Consider the following 23,640-nt stretch of genomic DNA (forward strand, 5'->3'; position numbering starts at 1 on the left):
AGGTGGACAGAGCCTGTCGGGCAGAGCCGAGCGGGGCCGAGCGGAGCCGAGCGGGGCTGAGAAGAGGCGAGCGGGGCCGAGCTAGTCCCCGGGAGCGGAGCGGGTGACCGCAAGGGCGACTGAGTGGGTCCCGCCTGGTGGAGGCGGTGGCGGGATTGTTAGGGGTGAAGCTGCTCTGGAAGTCCTGCGGTCCTTCGCGTTTAGACCTCACCTTTTCAGGCTGAACCGGGGAAGCGGGGCGCTTCGTTCGCCAGGCCCGTGAGTCCTTTCCTGTGGCGGCTTCGGTTTCCCGGTTTGCACAGCTCGGGCTGTGGATGGTGGGGACCTTGTGCCCTGTCTGCCGGGACTGGGTGTCGCCTCTCTGGGTTGGGCCCTCGGGTCCGGTTAACCTGGGAGGGATTCTGGGGGACAGGTCTCCCGGGGCTGAAATTGCCCCGCCTCCCCGCCTCGTCTGGTGGATGTGTCCCCGGGCCGGAGCGGGGCTGGGACGGACAGACGACCCCAGCCGAGCCTGGGCTGCGCCGGCGCTTGGACCTGAGGCGGGAGGCGCTCCCCGGGCTCCGGGCGGTGAAGGAGGCCGGAGTCGGAGGACGGCCTTGGCCCGGGCGGGGGGCGACCTCGCTGAGCCCGGTTGTCACCTGTGAGATGGGTGGACACGCCCTCCTGTTGGAACGATCAGAAAGAGGCTTGGGGGATGCTCGGGGTAAGGACTTCGGCAGTATTATCCTGTGGTCTGTATATGGTAAGATGTCACCCCTTTTAATTCCTAATAAAAAGTGTTGCGTGCCAGGCACTGTTTAAGCCGGGGTGGGGAGGGGGGCATAGACATGAACATATAAGCCAGTAATCCCTGCTTGTATTCTGGTAGGAGGCAGCTATTCCTGGGATCTGGCCCCAAAATTGAGGCAGAAGCACAGCTTGGACCAGCTGTCCACGTGGCATCTGATTCCATCTCACAGTCCGTGCCTGTATTCCTAGGATGGTTTGTTCTAAAACACACATGTGATCGTGTCACTTCGGTGCTAAGAGCCCTTCAGTGCCAATGAGTCAAAGGCCTCGCTCAGAGCTGGCCCAGCCTGCCTTTCCAGGCGCATCTCCTTTCCCTCCCGGGATTTTCAGGAACGCTTGGCTACATTGCTCTTTGCCTTTATTTTACCCCCTCTTGTTTAGAATATTTAGAAGTGCTCGGCTCAGTGTTGACACAAGATGGCGCCAGAACTGTGCGCAAGGCTTTCTCTAGCGCCCGCTGAACGTGGAAACTGGCTTGGTTGTTGGGCCTTTTAGAAAGCCACTTAAAACTTGTTTTATTAGCAGCTTGTGTCTTTTTAGCACACCTCTCAATGAATTTTATGTATCTAATTAATTTTCCAGATATGAACATAAATGGGCTTCCCAGATGGCGCTAGTGGTAAAGAACCTGCCTGCCAATGCAGAAGACTTAAGAGATGTGGGTTCGATTCCTGGGTCAGGAAGATCCCCTGGAGGAGGAAATGTCAGCCCACTCCAGTATTCTTGCTTGGAGAATCCCATGGACAGAGGAGCCTGGAGGGCTACAGTCCATGAGGTCACAAAGAGTCAGACACGAATGAATGGACGTAGCGTGCATGCACACCCAGGCTTGAACACATATTAGTTTATTCTCTCACAGTTCAGCAAATAAACCTGAAGCTGAAAAACAGGTGTAGTTGAAGTTAGTTCCTCATGAAGGCTCTGAGGGGTCTGTCCCATGCCTCTTTCCCAGCCTTCCAGATCACCAGTAACCTTCAACATCCTTCCTTGGTGCTGTTCTTCCTTAACGTGTCTGTGTGTCCTCTTGCTTCTTATAAGGAAACCAGTCAGTGGAGTTAGGACCCACCCTGGTCTAGTATGACCTTGTCCTAAATAACTGTATCTTCAAAGACTTCATTTCCAAATAGGATAACCTTCTGAAGTTCTGGGTGAAGTTTGGAGGTTATGGTTTAACCGATTATAAAACTTCTATATTTGAAGGGGACACCATTCAATCCATTAAACTCTTATGAATGTAGTAAATGTGGGAAATCCTTCAGCTATAGCTCAACTCTTTTTCAGCAGTTGTAAGAACTCTGTTGGGTGCAGACAGTGTAGGAAAGTCTTCAACTCTAAATGATCCTCGTTAGGAATTGGAGAATTCATCCTGGAGAGAAGTCATCTATGCTGCTGCTGCTGCTGCTGCTAAGTCGCTTCAGTCGTGTCTGACTCTGTGCGACCCCATAGACGGCAGCCCACCAGGCTCCTCCGTCCCTGGGATTCTCCAGGCAAGAACACTGGAGTGGGTTGCCATTTCCTTCTCCAATGCATGAAGGTGAAAAGTGAAAATGAAGTTGCTCAATCGTCTCCAACCCTCAGCGACCCCATGGACTGCAGCCTTCCAGGCTCCTCCGTCCATGGGATTTTCCAGGCAAGAGTACTGGAGTGGGATGCCATTGAATGGCGAAAAACTTTTCAAAATAACCTCTCTCTTTTTCAATAAGAAAAATTCATAATGTATATAAGTCTTCTGAATGTAATCAGTATTTATAAGCTTTCAGATGCTTCATTAACCACAGTGACTGCACACTGGACAGAAATCCCAAGAGTATAATGTCAACAAAACTAGCTGGGAAGTAGAGCTCATTTACCTCAAAGATTTTATACTTATTAATATATTTTTATGTTGATACTAAGGTAATATTGGCATATAATGTTATATTACTTTCAGGTGTACAACGGAATGATCTGTTATCGGTATATATTGCAAAATAAGTTTAGGTAACATCTGTTACCATACATAGTTACAAATGCTTTGTTTTCTTGTGATAAGGATTTTTAAGATTTACTGTCTTAATGCAAATCAAAACCACAATGAGGTGCCATTTCATGCCAGTCAGAATGGCTGCTATCCAAAAGTCTACAAGCAATAAATGCTGGAGAGGGTGTGGAGAAAAGGGAACCCTCTTACACTGTTGGTGGGAATGCAAACTAGTACAGCCACTATGGAGAAAAGTGTGGAGATTTCTTAAAAAACTGGAAATAGAACTGCCATATGACCCAGTAATCCCACTGCTGGGCATGCACACCGAGGAAACCAGAATTGAAAGAGACACACGTACCCCAGTGTTCATCACAGCACTGTTTATAATAGCCAGGACATGGAAGCAACCTAGATGTCCATCAGCAGACGAATGGATAAGAAACCTGTGGTACATATACACAACGGAGTATTACTCGGCCATTAAAAAGAATACATTTGAATCAGTTCTAATGAGGTGGATGAAACTGGAGCCTATTATACAGAGTGAAGTAAACCAGAAAGAAAAACATCACTACAGTATACTAATGCATATATATGGAATTTAGAAAGATGATAATGATAATCCTGTATGCAAGACAGCAAAAGAGACCCAGATGGATAGAACAGTCTTTTGGACTCTGTGGGAAAGGGCGAGGGTGGGATGATATGGGAGAATGGCATTTAAACATGTAAATTATCACATGTGAAATGAATCACCAGTCCAGTTTTGATGCATGAGACAGGGTGCTCAGGGCTGGTGCACTGGGATGACCCTGAGGGAGGTGGGAGGGGGAGTTCAGGATGGGGAACACATGTACACCTGTGGCAGATTCATGTCAATGTATGGCAAAACCAATACAATATTGTAAAGTAAAATAAAACTGAAAAAAAAAACCAATTAAAAAGAAAAAAAAAGGTTTACTCTCTTAACAGCAGTCAAATTGCAATATACCATTATTAACTCTAGTCACCATGCTTTACATTATATTCCCAGGACTTCCTTGTTTTGTAACTGTGAGTTTATGCCCTTTGACCCCCTTCACCCATTTTGTCCCCCTTCACCCATTTTGTCCCCCAACCCTCACTTCTGGTAATCACATCTGTTCTCTGTAGAGAGCTGAGGTGTTGGGGGTTTTTTTCTTTCTTCTTTTTGTTTTTTTTTTAGATTCCACATAAAGTGAAACTACATAGCATTTGTACAATCCTTCTCTGACTTATTTTACTTAGCATAATGCCATCAATGTCCATCTATGGCACACAGACAAGATTTCATTCTTATTATGACTGGATAATATTTCATTATATATATCTCATATATATATCGCAGTTAAAAAATCTGTTCATCCATAGATGGATACAGGTTTTTTCCCCTTATCTTGCCTGTTGTAGATAATGCTGCAGTGGACATGGGTGTTCCGATATCTTTTCAAATTAGTGTTTTTTGTTTTCTTTGAGTGAATACCCAGAAGTGGAATTGCTGGATCATATGGTAGTTCTATTTTTAATTTTCTGAAGATCCTCCTTAGTGTTTTCCATAACGGCTGAATTTTTTTTTACCTCTTGAGCCACCTGGGAAGCCACACTACCCTTACTAATGGACTAAATTGATCAGAATGTGTGCAAGCCCCTAAGTTCCTTACCGTGCAAGAACTCACGCATGTGAATGAAAACTAGGAGAGACACATGTAGGTGGAGACACCAGTCTGGGAGATCACCTGGGAATGAAACCTCTTTGTGCATCACTAAATTTCTGTTGTGTACAAACCTAATTATTTTATGAGTTTGGAAAATGTGAAACTCATATAAACATTCAAAAGTTGATATTGTTTGACAGTGGTCATGTATGGATGTGAGAGTTGGACTGTGAAGAAGGCTGAGCGCCGAAGAATTGATGCTTTTGAGCTGTGGTGTTGGAGAAGACTCTTGAGAGTCCCTTGGACTGCAAGGAGATCCAACCAGTCCATTCTGAAGGAGATCAGCCCTGGGATTTCTTTGGAGGGAATGATGCTGAAGCTGAAACTCCAGTACTTTGGCCACCTCATGCGAAGAGTTGACTCATTGGAAAAGACTCTGATGCTGGGAGAGATTGGGGGCAGGAGGAGAAGGGGACGACTGAGGATGAGATGGCTGGATGGCGTCACAGACTCGATGGACGTGAGTCTGAGTGAACTCTGGGAGTTGGTGATGGACAAGGAGGCCTGACATGCTAGGATTCATAGGGTTGCAAGGAGTCGGACACGACTGAGCAACTGAACTGAACTGAACTGATACCAAACTAAAGATAAAAATTTATAAGACCATGAGCCTTCAGGATAAAATTTATAATTTTTTTCCATATTAAATAATTCAGGTAACAGAGTAAAAATTCCATATATTCGAATGGAATAGGAATATACTAGGATATGGCACCCCACTCCAGTACTCTTGCCTGGAAAATCCCATGGACAGAGGAGCCTGGGAGACTGCAGTCCATGGGGTCGCTAAGAGTCGAACATGACTGAGCGACTTCACTTTCACTTTTCACTTTCCTGCATTGGAGAAGGAAATGGCAACCCACTCCAGTGTTCTTGCCTGGAGAATCCCAGGGATGAGGCAGCCTGGTGGGCTGCCGTCTCTGCGGTCACACAGAGTCGGATATGACTGAAGTGACTTAGCAGCAGCAGCAGGATATAACTTCAGTTATATTTTTCAGTTATAACTGGAAGTTATAACTTTCAGTATCTTCACTTTTAAACAACAAATTTAAAAAGATGTATTTTTATGAGGGTCATGTACCACATGTTATCAAACTAGAATTGTTACATATTTTAAGTAACATTATTTTATTTATCACTAAGACTTTTTTAAAAAATTTCCCAGTCAAGCTGTGTCAGTTCAATGATTACAATATCCAGCATGAATCAGAGATGTTGAGATGTGGGTCATAAGTGAGTCGTAGAGCTGCTCATCTACATGGCAATTCGGTAATATTTCCTTACGTATATAGAGAAAGAGCATTGAATATGAGCCCTAATTCACAAAATGAAGTCTTTCTCATTCTACCAAAAATCTGAAATAGTGCTGAAATATGAATTGGACTTCTTTCTGTAATTTTGTGCTTTTCATTAAATCCATTTTTGAAGTCTGATCTTCTGATGTAACAAATGTCTAATATTTTCAGCATCTGTGTGGTGAAGGGTTGGCATCCATTGATCACATTGGTCACATTATCCTGATTCTTTGTATAGTGAATAACTTTAAATTATATTTAGACATTTTGAATGTTGTATTATATTTCAGTCCTGTTCTCTCCCTTTTGAGATGTTTTGCTGTAGAAGGCAATTAGGCTGGTATGCTTCAGCCTGTGTGTCCAATTCCGCTTCTGTGTGTTGGATCCACGAGCTCTTCTTGTGGGTGTAAGCTGTGTGTGTTTGGGGTTAGGCTGAGACACATGTAGGCACACACATGGAATTAGGACCCCTCTGTAGGTTTTCCCCTCTGGAATTCCCTTCCACACTCTCTGGCCCTCAAAGGCATCTCTTCTGTATCCTCCAGCCAGATGGCTATGGTTCCTATTACCACTGCCAGGCCAATTCATGGGTGAAAAAAATCCGTGAGAGAGAAGAAATAGGAACCTTTTTTATTTTTGTGTATTTTTAAAGTCTTTTGACCTCTGCTCATGTTTTAATTCCCATACTTACTTCTTTAATGTTTTTTATGCTTATGTTACAAATGTGATCGTTACAGGCTCTGTACTTTTACAGATACATAGTTCTTTCTTCTTTAATTTCAACAGATACTTGATTTTTCACTGTATTGAAATTTTAGTTTTTTTCCCTTGTATATAGCTCATCTTCCTCTGGAGAATGTTTTATGATTGAATTGTTATTTGCTTCTTTCTTGCTCTGGAGGACTAACAACTAGAGAATATATATTCTTTATCACATATGTTTGTTAATCTGAAGTCAAAATTAACATGAAGGAAATTCATAATTTCATAATTCTAGAAATTAAATGAAAAGGTAAAAAACTGAAGTGAAAATGCAGTGCAAATGTTTCATTTGGGCTATGGTGAAACCCATTGCTCTTGCTAATTGCAGATAAAATCTCTGGACAAAGTATAAAAGACAACTCTGAAGATCTCTGAAAAGTAAACAAAAGTGGGCCAGTTATGGAGGGAGTGTTTTAGAGATGCACACTGCATGAGGGTGAGTTTCCCATTTCTTTTCTCAGAAACCATGTTGTTCTGACAAAGAGCAAACAGGAGGAGGGGCCTCTGAGAGTCGGAAGGAAATTGTGATTCCTGCTGCAGCGAGGATGAGCCTTGAGAATTGTGCTGAGTGATCTGCTGCTGCTGCTAAGGCGCTTCAGTCGTGTCCGACTCTGTGCGACCCCATAGACGGCAGCCCACCAGGCTCCCCGGCCCCTGGGATTCTCCAGGCAAGAACACTGGAGTGGGCTGCCATTTCCTTCTCCAATGCATGAAAGTGAAAAGTGAAAGGGAAGTCACTCAGTCATCTCCGACTCTTTGCAACCGCATGGACTGCAGCCCACCAGTGACATAAGCCAGACACAAAAGGACAAATACTGAATGATTCCACTTACATGAGGACCTAGGACAGTGAGTGTCACAGAGACAGGAAGTACTGATAGGATGGTGGGTGCCAGGAGTTGGGGAAGTGGATGGAAAGTTGTGTGTAATGGGGACACAGCTTCAGTTATTCAAAGTGCAAAGAGTTCTTTAGATGGGTGGTGTGTATGCTTGCACAGCAGTGTGTCTGTACTTGATGCCTCTATACTATACATTTAAACATGGTGAACATGTTACATTTTTTGTTTTGTGTATTTTATCCCAGTTTTTAAAAAGTAAATGCATTGACCCTATGTTTATTTTACCTGACATTAAAAAGAAACTTCTTCTCAGTCTTTATGTGGTGTCTGTCCCACTCTGTATTAAAGTGTTCCTATCTTAGGATACAGCTAATATGGACTTCCAAAAATCATTCTCCATCTTTGCATTTATTTGGATGCTTTCGATGATTTTAACATTTTGGGATCTATCATGTTTTACGTGTTTTCTATTTTTCTCCTCTGTTTATTTTTCTCTCCCCTTTGCTTTCTTTTAAATTATTTGAATAATATGTGCTTTTAATTTTTATTTTTTTGGCTGCACCGTGTGCATGTGGCATCTTAGTTCCCTGACCAGGAACCAAACCTCTGCCCCCTGCATTGAAAGCACAGAGTCTTAACCACTGGATCGCCAGGGAAGTCCCTATTTGAATAATGTTAATATTCTGTTAACAAATGACATTTTGGCAATATGTCTTTGAACATTTTTATCTGCTGTAGCCCAGGGTATTACAATATACATATTTAATTTTTCCAATTAGTTTAGAATTAACATAGTAGCAGTTCATGGAATTTCTCAGACCCTCAGTGCCCTATAGGTTTATCACAGCACCGTTGCTGTTACATTTATTACATATAATGAACCCCCTGCTAGTCCATGTTACACATTTTGCTTTAAACTGTTCTGTGTATTTGAATGAAAATCTGAGAAGAGATAAAAGTAATCTTTCCTAGGCACCCAGGTGTTTACCATTTCTGGGCTCTCCTGTAATTTCTGAGGTACCGTGTTTCCCTTCGGCATGAAGTTCTTCAGCATTCCTCCAGGAGCCGATTGGTGGGCAAATCCTCTCAGTTGTACTTTGAGAATTAATTCAGTTTACTGTTTTTCCTGAAACATATTGTTTCTGGGTATAAAACAGGGTTTTTCGTCTTCTTTTTTTCCCTTGTGGCTCTTAAAAATATCTTCCACTGTCTTTTGATGTCTGTTATTGCTGAGAGAAATCTTTGGTCATTTGAATCATTTTTTCCCAATATGTATCTATGGTTTTTATCTTTAGTTTCATCATGATCTGCCCAGGGATGGTTTTCTTTTAATTTTTCCTGTTTGAAGTTTGCTGAAATCCATGTTTGTAATCACATTTGGGTAGTTTTATGACAATCGTCTATTTATTTTTTAAAATATAGTAAGTTATTTGTTATGTTTACTCTTTACATTTTGGAAGTCTTCCAATATCTTTTCTTTTCTTTCGGTTTTATTGAGATATAATCGACACACAGCACTGTAAAAATTTAAGGTGTACAGCAAATGATTTCAGTTACATACATCATGAAATGATGACCACAGTAAGTTTAGTGAACATTCATCATTTCATACAGTACAAAGTTAAAGAAACGGAAAAAATGTTTCCCTTGTGATGGGAACTCTACTTACTCTCTCAACAACTTTCCTACGTAACATACAGCAGCATTAATTATATTATCATGTTGTACGTCTCAAGTACTTACCTATCTTATCATTGAAATTTCATACCTTTCACGTGCCTTCATCCCATTCTCACTTCCTCTCCTCCCACTAGCCTCTGGTAACCACGGATCTCCTGTCTTGTTCCGTGAGTTTGCTTGTTCAGTTGTGAAGCACAGTTGGCCTACAGCACTATGTGAGTTCCAGATGCGCAACCCAATCAAAATGATCATCACAGTAATCTAGTTACCATCTGTCAACGTACCAAGACGTTATGTAATTATTGACTATGATCTCTACACTGTGCATTTCATCCCTATGACTCATTTATTTTGTAACTGCAAGCTGGTACCTCTTATTTCCCTCACTTATTTCTCTCTTCCGCCCCCCCCCTTCCCCTCTGGCAAGCACCTCTTTCCCCCGCCTGCCCTCTGGCAAGCACCTGTTTGCTCCCCGTGTCTATGGCTCTGCTTCTGTTTCGTCAGGCTTGTTTGTCTGTTCTGTTTTTTAGGTTCCACATATAACTAAAATCATACACTATTGCTTTTCTCTGTCTGATTTATTTCACCTATAGCCTCTTGGTACAGCCATGCCTTGTAAATGGCAAGACTTCATTCTTTTCTTACGGCTGAGTATAATGCTATTGTGTATATATAAACCACATGGACACTTAGGTTACTTCCGTATCTTGGTTATTATAAAAATAATGCTGCAATGAACATAAAAGTGCGTATATCTTTTATAATTAGTTTCTGTGTCTTCTTTGGATAAATATCTCGGAGCAGAATTGCTGGGTTGTATGGCAATTGTCTTTTTTTAGTTTTTTGAGGAACCTCTATACTGTTTTCCACAATGGCTGCAGCAGTTTACATTCCCACCATGAGGGTTCCCTTTTCTGCACGTCGTCACCAACACTTGTTATTTTTTGTGTGCTTGACAATAGCCAGGTGTGACATGATATCTTATGGTTTTGATTCGCCTTTGCCTGACATTGAGGACGTTGAGCATCTTTCACTGTGCCTGTTGGCCATCTGCATGTCTTCACTGGGAAAATGTCTATTCAGTTCCTCTGCCCATTTTCTAACTGGGTTGTTTATTTTTTGATGTTGAGTGGTATGAGTTCTTTGTATATTTTGGATATTAACTTCTTATCTGATATGGCACCTGAAAATATTTTATCCTATTCAATAAATGGTCTTTTTGGTTTTTTGCACAGGGTATTTTTAGTTTGTAGGCCTATTTGTTTACTTTTGCTTTAGTTTCCCTTACCTGAGGAGAAATAGAAATTTTTTTTTTTTTTTTTTTGCTAAGGCCAATATCAAAGAGTATACTGCTTGTGTTTTCTTCTAGAAGTTTTGTGATTTCATGTTTTATATTTAACTCTATAATCCATTTTGAGTTTACTTTTGTATATGTTGTGAGAAAATGTTCCAATTTCATTCTTTTACATGTAGCTGTCCAGTTTCCCCAACACCATTTATTGAAGAGACTGTCTTTTCTGCATTGAGTATTTTTGCCTCCTTGTCCTAGACTCATTGACTATAGGTGTATGGGTTTATTTCTGAGCTCTCTACAATCTGTATGTCTGGTTTTGTACCTGTACCAGGCAGTTTTGATTACTACAGCTTTGTAGTATAGTCTGAAGTCAGGGAGCATGATATCTCCAGCTTTCTTTTTTCCCCCCAAGTTTGCTTTGGCTATGCAGGGTCTTTTGTGGTTCAGTATACATTAAAATCCTAAAGGCTTACTTGTTTTAATTCTTCAAAAAATATCATGAGTATTTTGATAAGAATGGTATTAAATCTGTAGATTCTTTTGGGTGGTATGGACATTTTAGCAATATTATTTCTTCCAATTTGTTAAGACAGAATATCTTTCCACTTCTTTGTATCATCTTCAGTTTCCTTCATCAGTGTTTTACAGTTGCCAAAGTATAGGTGTTTCACCTCCTTGGTTAAGTTTATTCCTAGGTATTTTTTGATTTTTGATGTAATTTTGAACAGCATTGTTTTCTTGCTTTCTCTTCCTATAGTTCATTATTGTGTATAGAAAAATAACAGATTTCTGTATGTTAATCTTGTATCCTGCAACTTTACCAATTCATTCATTGGTTCTAATAGTTTTTTTATGGAAACTCTAGTGTGTTCTCTAGACAGTATCATGTCATAAGAAAATAGTGGTTTTTTTACTTCTTCCCTTCTAATCTGAGTGTTTTTTATTTCTTGTCTGATTGCTGTGGTTAGGACTTCTAATACTATGTTAAATACAAGTGGCAGGTGTGGGCATCCTTGTCTTGTTTCTAATTTTAGAGAAAAAGATTTCAGCTTTTCACCATTGAGTATGCTGTTAACTGTGGGTTTGTCATAACCTTTATTTTATTGAGGTTTGTTCCCTCTATACCCAGTTTGATAGGAGAGTTTATTATGAACAGGTGTTGAATTTTGTCTAATGATTTTTCTGTATCTATTGAGATGATTGTGTGATTTTTTTTTCTTGTCCTTTTGTTAATGTGGTGTCCTACAATGATTGATTTCTGGAATATCGAACCATCCTTACATCCCTGGGGAAAAAATCCTACTTGACCATGGTGTGTGATTTTTTTTTAATGTAATGTTGAATTTGGTTTGCTAATATTTTGTTGAGGATTTTTACATCTATATTTATCAGAGATATTGGTCTATAATTTTCTTTTTTTTGTAATCCCTTTGTCTGCTTTTGGTAACAAGGTAATTATGGTGGCCTCGTAGAATGAATTTGGGAGTGTTCCATCCTCCCACATACTTTCGAATCATTTGAAAAGAATAGGTAGTAGCTCCTCATTAAAAGTTCTGTGGAAGTTCCCTGTGAAGCATCCTGATCTCGGACATTGTTAGTTTTTCGATTACTATAATTACTATATAATAGCAATCAGTCTTTTCAGATTGTCTGTTTATCCTGATTCAGCGTTGGAAGATTATCTGTTTCTAGGAATCTATTTCTTTTTGGTTGTCCAACTTATTGTCATATGACTATTTATAGAGTTCTCTTATGACTCTTTGTGTTTCTGTGATATTAGTTATGACTTTTCCTTTATCGTGTATTATTCCATTTATTTGGGTCCTCCCTCTTTTTTTTAAAGGAAGATGTCTAAAAGCTTACCAATCCCAAAGAACAGCAATGCCAAAGAGTGTTCAGACTACCACACAATTGCATTCATCTCACATGCTAGTAAAGTAATGCTCAAAATTTTCCAAGCCAGTCTTCAACAGAACGTGAACCGTGAACTTCCAGATGTTCAAGCTGGTTTTCGAAAAGGCAGAGGAACCAGAGATAATTGCCAACATCCATTGGATCATCGAAAAAGCAAGAGAGTTCCAGAAAAACATCTGCTTCTGCTTTATGGATTATGCAAAAGCATTTGACTGTGTAGATCAGAACAAACTGTGGAAAATTCTGAAAGAGATGGTAATACCAGACCACCTTACCTGCCTCCTGAGAAATCTGTATGCAGGTCAAGAAGCAACAGGTAGAACTAGACATGGAACAACAGACTGGCTCCAAATCGGGAAAGGAAAACATCAAGGCTGTATATTGTCACCCTGCTTATTTAACTTATATGCAGAGTACATCATGTGAAATGCTGGGCTGAATGAAGCACAAGCTGGAATCAAGGTTGCCGGGAGAAATACTAATAACCTCAGATACACAGATGGCAGCACCTTTATGGCAGAAAGTGAAGAGGAACTAAAGAGCCTCTTGATGAAAGTGAAAGAAGAGAGGGAAAAAGCTGCCTTAAAACTCAACATTCAAAAAACAAAGATCATGGCATCCGGTCCTATCACTCCATGGCAAATAGATGGAAAGACAATGGAAACAGTGACAGACTTTATTTTGGGGGGCTCCAAGATCATTGCAGATGGTGACTGCAGCCATGAAATTTAAAGACGCTTGCTCCTTGTAAGAAGAGCTATGACCAACCTAGACAGCATATTAAAAAGCAGAGACATTACTTTGCCAACAAAGGTCCATCTAGTCAAAGCTATGGTTTTTCCAGTAATCATGTATGGATGTGAGAGTCTGACTATAAAGAAAGCTGAGCACCAAAGAATTGATGCTGTGGTGTTGGAGAAGACTCTTGAGAATCCCTTGGACTGCAAGGAGAGCCAACCAGTTCATCCTAAAGAAAATCAGTCCTGAATATTCATTGGAAGGACTGATGCTGAAGCTGACTCTCCAATATTTGGTGACCTGATATGAAGAACTGATTCATTAGAAAAGACCCTGATGCTGGGAAAGACTGAGGACAGGAGAAGGGGACAATAGAGGATGAGATGGTTGGATGGCATCACTGACTCAATGGACTTGAGTTTGAGCAAGCTCTGGGAATTGGTGATGAACAGGGAGGCCTGGTGTGCTGCAGTCCATGGGGTCACAAAGAGTCAGACATGACTGAGCGACTGAACTGAACTGAAAAGCTTACCAATTTTATCTTTTAAAAAAAGGCTTTTGGTTTCATTGATCTTTTCTCTCCTTTTTTTTTTTCCTGTCTCTATTTCTGCCTGATCTTTATGACTTCTTTCGTTGTGCTATCTTTGGTCTTTGTTCTTCTTTAACTTTGCTGTTCAACACCTTGTTTGATTTATCTGATATATAGTAAACTGTATGAATTTGAAGCATGCCAATGGATGCTATGGATGTGAGAGCGGGACTGTGAAGAAAGCTGAGCACCGAAGAATTGATGTTTTTGAACTGTGGTGTTGGAGAAGACTCTTGAGAGTCCCTTGGACTGCAAGGATATCCAACCAGTCCATCCTAAAGGAGACCAGTCCTGGGTGTTCACTGGAAGGACTGATGCTGAGGCTGAAACTCAATACTTTGGCCACCTCATGCAAAGAGTTGACTCATTGGAAAAGACCCTGATGCTGGGAGGGATTGGGGGCAGGAGGAGAAGGGGACGACCGAGGATGAGATGGCTGGATGGCATCACCGACTCGATGCACATGAGTTTGGGTGAACTCCAGGAGTTGGTGATGGACAGGGAGGCCTGGCGTGCTGCGATTCATGGGGTCGCAAAGAGTCGGACACGACTGAGCGACTGAACTGAACTGAATGAATTCTTTTCAATGTGTATTGAACATGTAAAACAACTACCACAATCCCCCAAACTTTCTTCACGCCGTTTGTAAATCTTACTCTCCTTTTCTTGTTCCCCTCATGCATTCCCAGACAGTCATTATATCCTTTCTGTTCCTTTACAGTTGGTTACTGGTTGAGAGGTTTAGTTCTTAAGACTGGGATTTGAGTGAAACTCATGAATTATCTCAAAGAGATATGCTGTTAAATGACCTGCCCTGTATTTGTGAGCTACATGTGTCAAAGTGAAGAGACTTAACAGACAAAGCCTAAGTCCACATATTTCAGTTAACGCAGAGAGCACAGGCTGTACACTGTAATTAATAATTTTGAAGTCAGTACCTTAAATCCTCTTTTAAATGGCTCACTCATTGCAGAATGGGCTTCCCAGGTGGCACCAGTGGTAAAGAATCTGCCTTCAATGCAGGAGATCCATGTTCAATCCCTTGGTCAGGAAGATCCTCTGGCGAAGGAAATGGGTTCCACTCTAGTATTCTGGTCTGGAGAATCACATGGACAGAGGAGCCTGGTGGGCTATAGTCCATGGGGTTGTAACAAGTCGGACATGAGTTAGCAACTTTCACTTCCATTGCAGAATAATTACATATTTAATGCCATCTCACCCATATGTATTTTAAGACCTTGATTATTCGCTTTTCAGTACTGATTAGCACGAAAGGACTGATGCTGGCATAGCCATTTCCCACAAGCATCTGGACACACATACGCACAGAGTCGATATCCCACAACACTCTTGAGAACCAAGAGACAGTTATGTCCAAAAAGTACATGACCACAAAGAAACTCATGAGGAATAGAATGGTCTGGGTGGCCCTTTCTTCTGGGGATGCTTTTGGAGAAAGCTTGGTGCTCTGAAGATGCTGGGTCTGCCTCTTATGCCTGTACAAGAGAGTCACCATGTATCCACTTGAGAGGGCCATGAGCCCCAACAAGCAGACGTCTTGAATGGTCCTCAGTACAAACTGTACGTACCTAAGGAAGTGAATCACGGGGTGAAGTGAGCAGGATGCAGTGACACGTAGAAGCTGGGCTGAGGTCACATTGGGGGTGGCAACAGTGGACAGTAGGAAGTGACCACTGATGCACATGTTGAAGACCCACAGGAAGAGAGAGCAGTACAGGTTGTGATGGGATGAGCGAGGTTTGAACTTGGCCAGACAGGAGCTTTGGGGGCTGAGGGTGATGGCCCGGAGGACACTCAACAGGCAGGTGGCACAAATGGAGAGGCCCCTCATCGAACTGTACAGGTAGACAACCAACTTGCATTGGATGTCATCCCAGGTTTTCTGAGACCCAAAGGTGTCTGTAGCCATAAATGCCACGGTTAGCAGCATGACTATGTGGATTAGGGCCAACTGACCAATGGTCAGGTCAGTGGACTTGGGTCTGTGCTCAAGAAGGAAGTTGTGGGCGTGGAAGAGAAGAAGGATGGTGTTGGCCAAGATCCCAATGGCAACTTCGGAGAAAAAGGCATTTCTTATGTCAATGAAACTGGAAAGTCTATTTTTATTCATCTTTGTGGAGGAAAATAAGCATGTAGTAAATACCTGTGGAGAAACTCAAGGAAAACTCTTTATCACAGATATGACCAATATCAACAACCTCAGCTGGCACTATTGCCACCATCTGAATAGGTGGGTTGGGCTCCCCTGGTAATCCATTGGCTAAGACTCTGAGCTCCCAATGCAGGGGGCCCACGTTCTATCCCTGGTCAGGGAACTAGATCCCACATGCCACAACTAAGACCAGGTGCAGCTACATAAATGAATGGATATTAAAAATGAACAGGTGGGTTGATCCCAGTTTATGCTGCTGCTGCTAAGTCACATCAGTCGTGTCCGACTCTGTGCGACCCCATAGACAGAAGCCCACCAGGCTCCCCCATCCCTGGGATTCTCCAGGCAAGAACACCGGAGTGGGTTGCCGTTGCCTTCTCCAACGCATGAAAGTGAAAAGTGAAAGTGAAGACGCTCAGTCGTGTCCGACTCTTCGTGACCCCATGGACCGCAGCCTTCCAGGCTCCTCCATCCATGGGATTTTCCAGGCAAGAGTGCTGGAGTGGGGTGCCACTGCCTTCTAGAGCTACACTATTACAATCACTGATCATACATCAAACTATACATTTGATCAACTGCTTCAAGTCTAGTCATCATTTCCGTTGAAGGTTCAGGCATATACTTGGTAATACAAGAAAGAATAATCTTGTAAAACAAGCAAAATACAAATGGTATAGTTAATAACGTTAGTGGAATTAAAAGTAAATATTTTAGCCATGAGCCTCCCACACCAGTTTTTTGTTTTTGTTTTTTAAGATTGTCAAGACTAGGGAATTGGTCACCTAGAGCAGAAATCTGATTTTTCATGTGGTTCAAATGTGTTACATTAAAGGATTTATCAGGTACAAAAATACAGCATTCAGTTTGAATTATAGCACAGATATCTCCCTGAGATGCTATAAGGCGTCAAGGGTCTTGCAGTTGTGTAGCGCTGCCTTTCTCATCATAGAGATCTCAGAATTCAATAGGCTAATAGCCCGGTTACTATCATTTAAAGCTTATGGAAGTTGTCAAGGCTTAGATATGGTCAATTACATCCTCCAACCCCATTGAAGGCACACAAACACACGCACACAAGCTGCTAAATGCTCATACGAGTAGAATATAGATCTTTGACCCATTGGGATCATATCAATGGTAGATAGGTTAGTTACCTGTAATTTGTTAACACCTTAAATTCATGGGAATCCCAGGCTACACCTTCATATCATCCCTGTAGCTGTCAAGGCCATAAATTAGTGCCACAGCTAAGACCAGGTGCAGCTGCATAAATGAATGGATATTAAAAATGAACAGGTAGGTTGATCCCAGTTTGTACTTTACGACTATTCAGTGCACAGGACGCTTTACCTATCCCCTGCCCAAACACCATCCCCAATATTCCTCTGGTCTCACTACTTCCCAGGCTTCACTGGCTTGTGTATCTCATTGCAGTACTTGCATAATACCTGAGATTTCCTCTATAGTGAGAAATAGTTTGCCTTTTATCTGTAGAAACGTGATATAAGGCTACATATATGAAGAGAGCTCTATCGTTTTTGTTGAATGAGAATGAGGAGAAATGCCTACAGGTGGACCTCAGGTCCTCTTAAACAAAGGGTGTCAACTAGATCGCCATGCCCAGAGTTGTTTTATCTTGGTTCTGTCTTTCCTCTAGCTTATTGATTGTCAGACCAAATATACAAAGACTAAATGTTGACAGGCACAGTCCCTGAAGAGGCAGCTTGAAATTAAATGTGTGATTGGACGTTGAGTGCAAGTGTGGCTCCAAGCAGCCACTGTACGTCTGAGCCTCAGTTGTTTATCTCTTGTGTAGAACACAGTAAACCACATTACCTCTATGCTAAAGATATTATGAGAATAATCAGATTAAGCGTGCCAAATGCAGAAGAGTGTATGGTGCCTAAAAGTCTCTATAGAAATGTTAGATACTGTTTTCAGTATTATCTAGTTCCTCATACATGTGACTGGGAGAGTTGGTGCAGTTCTCTTAATTCCTTAGCCCTGCTCCTGCCTCAGGGGAGAGGGGAAATCACTGCCGAAACTGTGGACCATTTAGAAAATCTCTGTACAGAGTGCCCTGATGGAGTGTTGCTCTGTTTTTGGAATCCTCCAAGGTAACTTCACATCGTACATATATTTCATTATCTAACCTGAAAACACGACTTTACGACTCTTTGAGTTGTCAGTCATTAGCAGGAACAGATTTCTTTTCTCTCCACCCTTTGACATATGGTACCAGGGTGGTAAATACAACAGCAGTTTAAATAGATTCTGGATTGTTTTCTTTGCAGGTTTTAATTAGAAAACTGGTGTTCACCCCACCCTGAAGGAGGTTTCTTTCATAGGGCTTCAGTACAGGAGTTCAAGCCTGCAGGTGTCCTTCAAGCAAGCACTGCTGTCTCGCTAGTCAGGAGGAACAAGCATACACCTTATACTCAAGAGTTTGGTGATAGCCTACTGGGATATTTTACTGTGCGATGCACGTATTTACTTTAAGTCAAGCCTTATAAATACGAGGTACATAGCATCATAAAATGGCTTTAGATATTTTCACAGGTCTGTTATCTGTAAATCAAGAGTATAGGGCTATAATATTTTCACAGGTGCTTAGCAAGAAGTTCTAGTGTGTTTAGTTGCTCTGAACATGCTGGGCTGTGATTAGTTGCTCAGTCATGTCCAATCTTTGCGACCCTGTAGACTCCACTGTCCGTGGGATTCTCCAGGCAAGCATACTGGAGTGGGTTGTCATTCCTTTCTCCAGGGGATCTTCCTGACGCAGGGATCGAACTCAGGTATCCCATGTTGCAGGCAGATTCTTTACCAGCTGAGCCACCAGGGAAGCCCATGAATACTGGCGTGGGTAGCCCATCCCTTCCCCCGAGGATCTTCCTGACTCAGGAATTGAACTGGAGTCTCCTGCATGGCAGGCAAATTCTTTACCAGCAGAACTACCAGGGAAGCCCCAGATTATCTCTAGGTTACTTACAATACTTAATAACAATGTAAATGCTGTGAATCTAGTTGCCAGCATGTGGCAAATTCAAGTGTTGTTTTTGGAATTTTCTGGAATTACAGAAAACATTTTCCACCCTGGTTGGTTGCATCTGTGGATGTGAAACCCACACATGCAGAGAACTGACTGCATTATGAAGATATGTAGCCATTTCTGTGCTAACATAGCGTTTTTATTAGAAAACATCCTGGAGGATTTGAATATTTCATAGACACTAAAAGAAGAGAAGAAAGGACGTGTGCACTTTTTCATAACAGTGCATAGTTCTTAGTGTGATGATGTGTAAGTAATACGCTTAATGTCAGCACTTAGGAATTAAGAGCATGTATATTGGTTTATCATTATCTTATAGGTCAGCTTCATCTTTGTTGTTACACTTCTCATCCATAAATCAAGTTAAAATGGTCCAAAGGTGTTTATAAGATGGAGTTGATCACGTACCACTCTAGTGGGTTTGGGGCTGCGGGTATATCAGGTATATTTTCTACCTTGAGGGTATATTCTCTACCTTGAAGCACAGCTGTTGCTGGAAAACTGTTAAGAGAACTGTAGAGAAGCATCTAGCACTCTCAGGAAAGCCCAAGCATCAGCTAGATGTCAGTACGGTGTGCAGAGCATCTGTGACGTGTGTAAACCCCAGAAGAATAAGGAAGAAAAACCTGGGGAGTATGTGAGTTGATGGATGGCAGCTATTTCCCAGAAAACATGGGTGAGAATTATCTATTGATTTTCCTAAGTGAAAGGACTGTGAAGTCCGATCTCAGGTGCTCACTTGAACCACAGTATTTATAATGTAAATATTTTTTATCTATAATGAGAAGAGTAATTATTTTTTCCAATTAAAGGAACATTACAACCCCAGAGGCTCTACATGTCACAAATATTAAGTTGTCAAACCTCAAGAGTGTAAAAGAGTCCTGTGTAAGAGTTGGTTTCCCTAATCAACCGGTGGCAAAATAAGAGCAGAAAGGCTTTCTTGCTAAACTGCTTTCACTTTCATTTATCATCACAGTCTTGGTATTTTAGTAACAAGAAGGGAGATTGGTTCACATTTATCTGTTTATTATTATAAATGCATGATAAGATACAGTTTGAAAAGTAAAATATAGTTCTCACCACAGGAAAAAAAAATTCTGTAAATATTTATGGTGATGCATGTTAACTAGATTTATTGTGGTGATCATTTTACAACATATACAAATATCAAATCATTATGTTGTACGTCTAAAATTACTAATATAATGTGTGTCAATTATGCCTCAACTGAAAAATCACAAAGATAAGAAAAAGAAAATGTAAAACCCAGGCATAGAGATAAGGGTTATAATTTTCTTCCTAATGAAATTTGTTCTGGCATATCCATACCAATGGAAATCTTTTAATGCATATGAAATAATATATGGATTAAAGATAAGCAAATGGACCCCAACAGTCTTTCTCCTCACAGATTTCTGGGAGATAATATCCTTAGGCAAGCATAGGAAATCTCTATCATCATCATCACTTTATTTTCTTAATTTTTAATGTAATTGCAGCCTCATTTTCACTGTTCTGTGATTTGAGGTTTGATAGCTGCTAAAATGTAGGTTTAAGTGCTGACACCATTAAAATTTGTGGCATTAAAACCAAGACAAAAAAGGTTTTCATGAAAAAAAATACTGCAGATATTTTATAGTTATGCAAGGTTAACGTCTCTTTATGAAACAGTTTTTTGAACAAAGAACCTAATTTCCTCATAAGGAATCTAAATTTTAAAAATTATACCAACTACAGAAGACACAATAAATATGATAGTTTTAGTTGCTTTGTGGGGAGAATTAAATTGAGTATATTTAATTAAAAGCCAGAGCTAAAATTTACCCTTTCATGACAAGTATACATATGAATTAGTAAAATTTCAGTCTAAAATGAGTAGATAATATAATCGTATGTAACTTGAGAACTGATACAGTTAATAAATGAAAGTCATTTTATTCAGAGAAATTGAATGGGTACCTAAAATTAATTGACTACTCATTTGAGAATCAAATAATTTTTATGAGTCATGAAATTAAATGATAAGCATATTTAGAATGTTCGTATTGTGTTGTAGATAAAGCAGTCCTCTGAGCTGTGGTAGCTGGCTTAGCTGGATGCCTAATCTGAGGCTACCAGAAAGCCTCGCTGTAGACCTGATTTCCTCCTCCCATGCCCTGTCTAGATCCTACCCACGCCCCGATTCTAAGTGTGTGGAATAAAGAGGCACTTACCCAGATGGACGTGTAGGGCGATCTGTGTATGTGAGAAGGACCCGCACGGTTTTAAGGCAAGGATGTCATCAGCTCATCTCTCTGCAGGCCTGTAATTTTAGTGTCTGTAGAAATGTGACAGGATCTGTCTGGGGACAACAGAACCATCCTGTCCCCAGTGGAATGTTTTACTTGTCCCCTGACTTTATTTTCTCTTGGAAAATAACAAGCTGGGAAGATCTGAGCTCAAAACTTTTCCACCCGTTCCCTTGCCACAGGTGTGTGGAGAGGCGAAAGGTCCCAGTAGCAAGTGCTCTCATTTTCGCGCTGAGATCACATTAGTGTTATCTCACTCCAGACTCTGTCATGTCGCCCTCGGGGGTGAGAGATTTCTGGAGCCTCACATGCGTTCACGGTGGCTGTGTGTGTGCTGCACAGCGTGTGATGGGCACCCTCTTCCCGGGGCTGATTCTCAGGAGAGCACATGGTTTCTGGGTGTTATTGTCCTTCTAGTCCATGATTCCTATTCTATCAGTTTCAGACTGAGTCAGATGCTAAGTTGTGTCCAATTCTTGTGACCGCATGGACTGTGGTCCACCAGGGTCCTCTGTCCATGGAATTCTCCAGGCAAGAATATAGAGTGGGTAGCTGTTTCCTTCTCCAGGGGATCTTCCCAACCCAGGCATCAGACTGGGGTCTCCTGCCTTGCAGGCAATTCTTTACCAGCTGAGCCACCAGGGAAGCCCAGTTTCAGATTAAATAAGACATTAAAGTATCCCTGTGGCCATAGGTGAAGACAGCAGAAACCCTTCGGAGCCAATTTCTTCTCATTTTCCACATATTTCCTAAAGTAGCCCCCAAATGTGATATAAAGACCCACCCCGTATAGGTTAATGGCCCTTTCTGAGATGGAATACACATTCTGAAAAGATCTGGGAACGTTTTGCGTTCTGTGACCGAGGCACTGAGAAGCCCAGCTCCTGATTCTTCCGGGGCAACAAGCGAGAACTATATTGCTATGGCCCAGTGCGGAGCTGTTGGTAGATTGTGGCAGTAGAAGTTCCTCAGAATTCAGGGACATAGTTTGTGAAAGTAAAAATCCCACACAGTTGGGTCTTGAGTGATTCTTAGCTTTTCTTTTTCAATTCATTAGGAAGGGAACCAGAAAAAAAAAAGATCAGTTTCTGCCCATTCAAAGCAGTTAAAAAAGAAAATTAAAATGCTCACGAAAAAAATTCCTATGTACCTACAGACAGTAGAGTCTGCCTGCAGTGCGGGAGATTCAGGTTCTGTCCCTGAGTCAGGAAGATCCCCTGGAGAAGGAAATGGCAACCCACTCCAGTACTCTTGCCTGGAAAATCCCATGGATGGAGGAGCCTGGCAGGCTACAGTCCATCAGATTGCAAAGAGTTGGACATGACTGAGCGACTCCACTTTCACTCTACCTAGACTAAACACATACCACTGATATTTGATAAACTGAGTCTTCATTAAAAAAGGCCCATAAACCATCACATGTCTTTCAGTGCTGTGGGCTAACCCAGACCATGACGTGTGAGGTCCACCATGTATGTCTGCACTTGCTGTCACCATTCAGAAACGTGGAAGCTTTATCTGCGGTTGCTAATCAGACACAGTGAACAACAAGGGAAGCCATGGAAGGGAGTGGGAGTGGTAACCACACAGGCAAAACCAGGGAGCTTCCCTCCCCACCGTGTCAACCAGACCCCACCTGCAGACGCGCCAGCCAGCTACGCTTGGCTTTTCCTTGTGCACTGTCCGTTAGTTAGTTCAGTCACTCAGTCGTGTCCGACTCTTTGCAACCCCATGCATCCTAGCACGCCAGGCCTCCCTGTCCATCACCAACTCCCAGAGTTTACTCAGACTCACGTCCATTGAGTCAGTGATGCCATCCAGCCATCTCATCCTCTGTTGTCCCCTTCTCCTCCTGCCCCCAATCCCTCCCAGCATCAGAGTCTTTTCCAATGAGTCAACACTTCACATGAGGTGGCCAAAGTACTGGAGTTTCAGCTTTAACATCATTCCTTCCAAAGAACACCCAGGGCTGATCTCCTTCAGAATGGACTGGTTGGATCTCCTTGCAGTCCAACAGACTCTCAAGAGTCTTCTCCAACACCACAGGTCAAAAGCATCAGTACTTCGGCACTCAGCCTTCTTCACAGTCCAACTCTCACATCCATACCTGACTACTGGAAAAACCATAGCCTTGACTACACGGACCTTTGTTGGCAAAGTAATTTCTCTGCTTTTCAATATGCTATCTAGGTTGGCCATAACTTTTCTTCCAAGGAGTAAGCGTCTTTTAATTTCATGGCTGCAATCACCATCTGCAGTGATTTTGGAGCCCCCAAAATAAAGTCTGACACTGTTTCCACTGTTTGCCCATCTATTTGCCATGAAGTGATGGGACCTGATGCCATGATCTTCATTTTCTGAATGTTCAGCTTTAAGGCAACTTGTTCACTCTCCTCTTTCACTTTCATCAAGAGGCTTTTTAGCTCCTCTTCACTTTCTGCCATAAGGGTGGTATCATCTGCATATCTGTGGTTATTGATATTTCTCCCAGCAATCTTGATTCCAGCTTGTGCTTCTTCCAGCCAGTAAGG

General features: G+C 41.7%; 1 long non-coding RNA gene across 1 annotated transcript; it reads left to right on the top strand.

Annotated features, from left to right (window-relative positions):
* The first annotated feature begins 512 nt into the window (after window positions 1-512).
* Window positions 513-7,698, top strand: LOC120868082. The gene is made up of 2 exons (XR_005722135.1): window positions 513-742; window positions 7,004-7,698. It is a non-coding gene; the product is annotated as an uncharacterized LOC120868082 (long non-coding RNA).
* The last annotated feature ends 15,942 nt before the right edge of the window (window positions 7,699-23,640 follow it).

This window comes from Oryx dammah, unplaced genomic scaffold (genome assembly GCF_014754425.2).
Source record: "Oryx dammah isolate SB20612 unplaced genomic scaffold, SCBI_Odam_1.1 HiC_scaffold_9, whole genome shotgun sequence".
NCBI lineage: Eukaryota > Metazoa > Chordata > Mammalia > Artiodactyla > Bovidae > Oryx > Oryx dammah.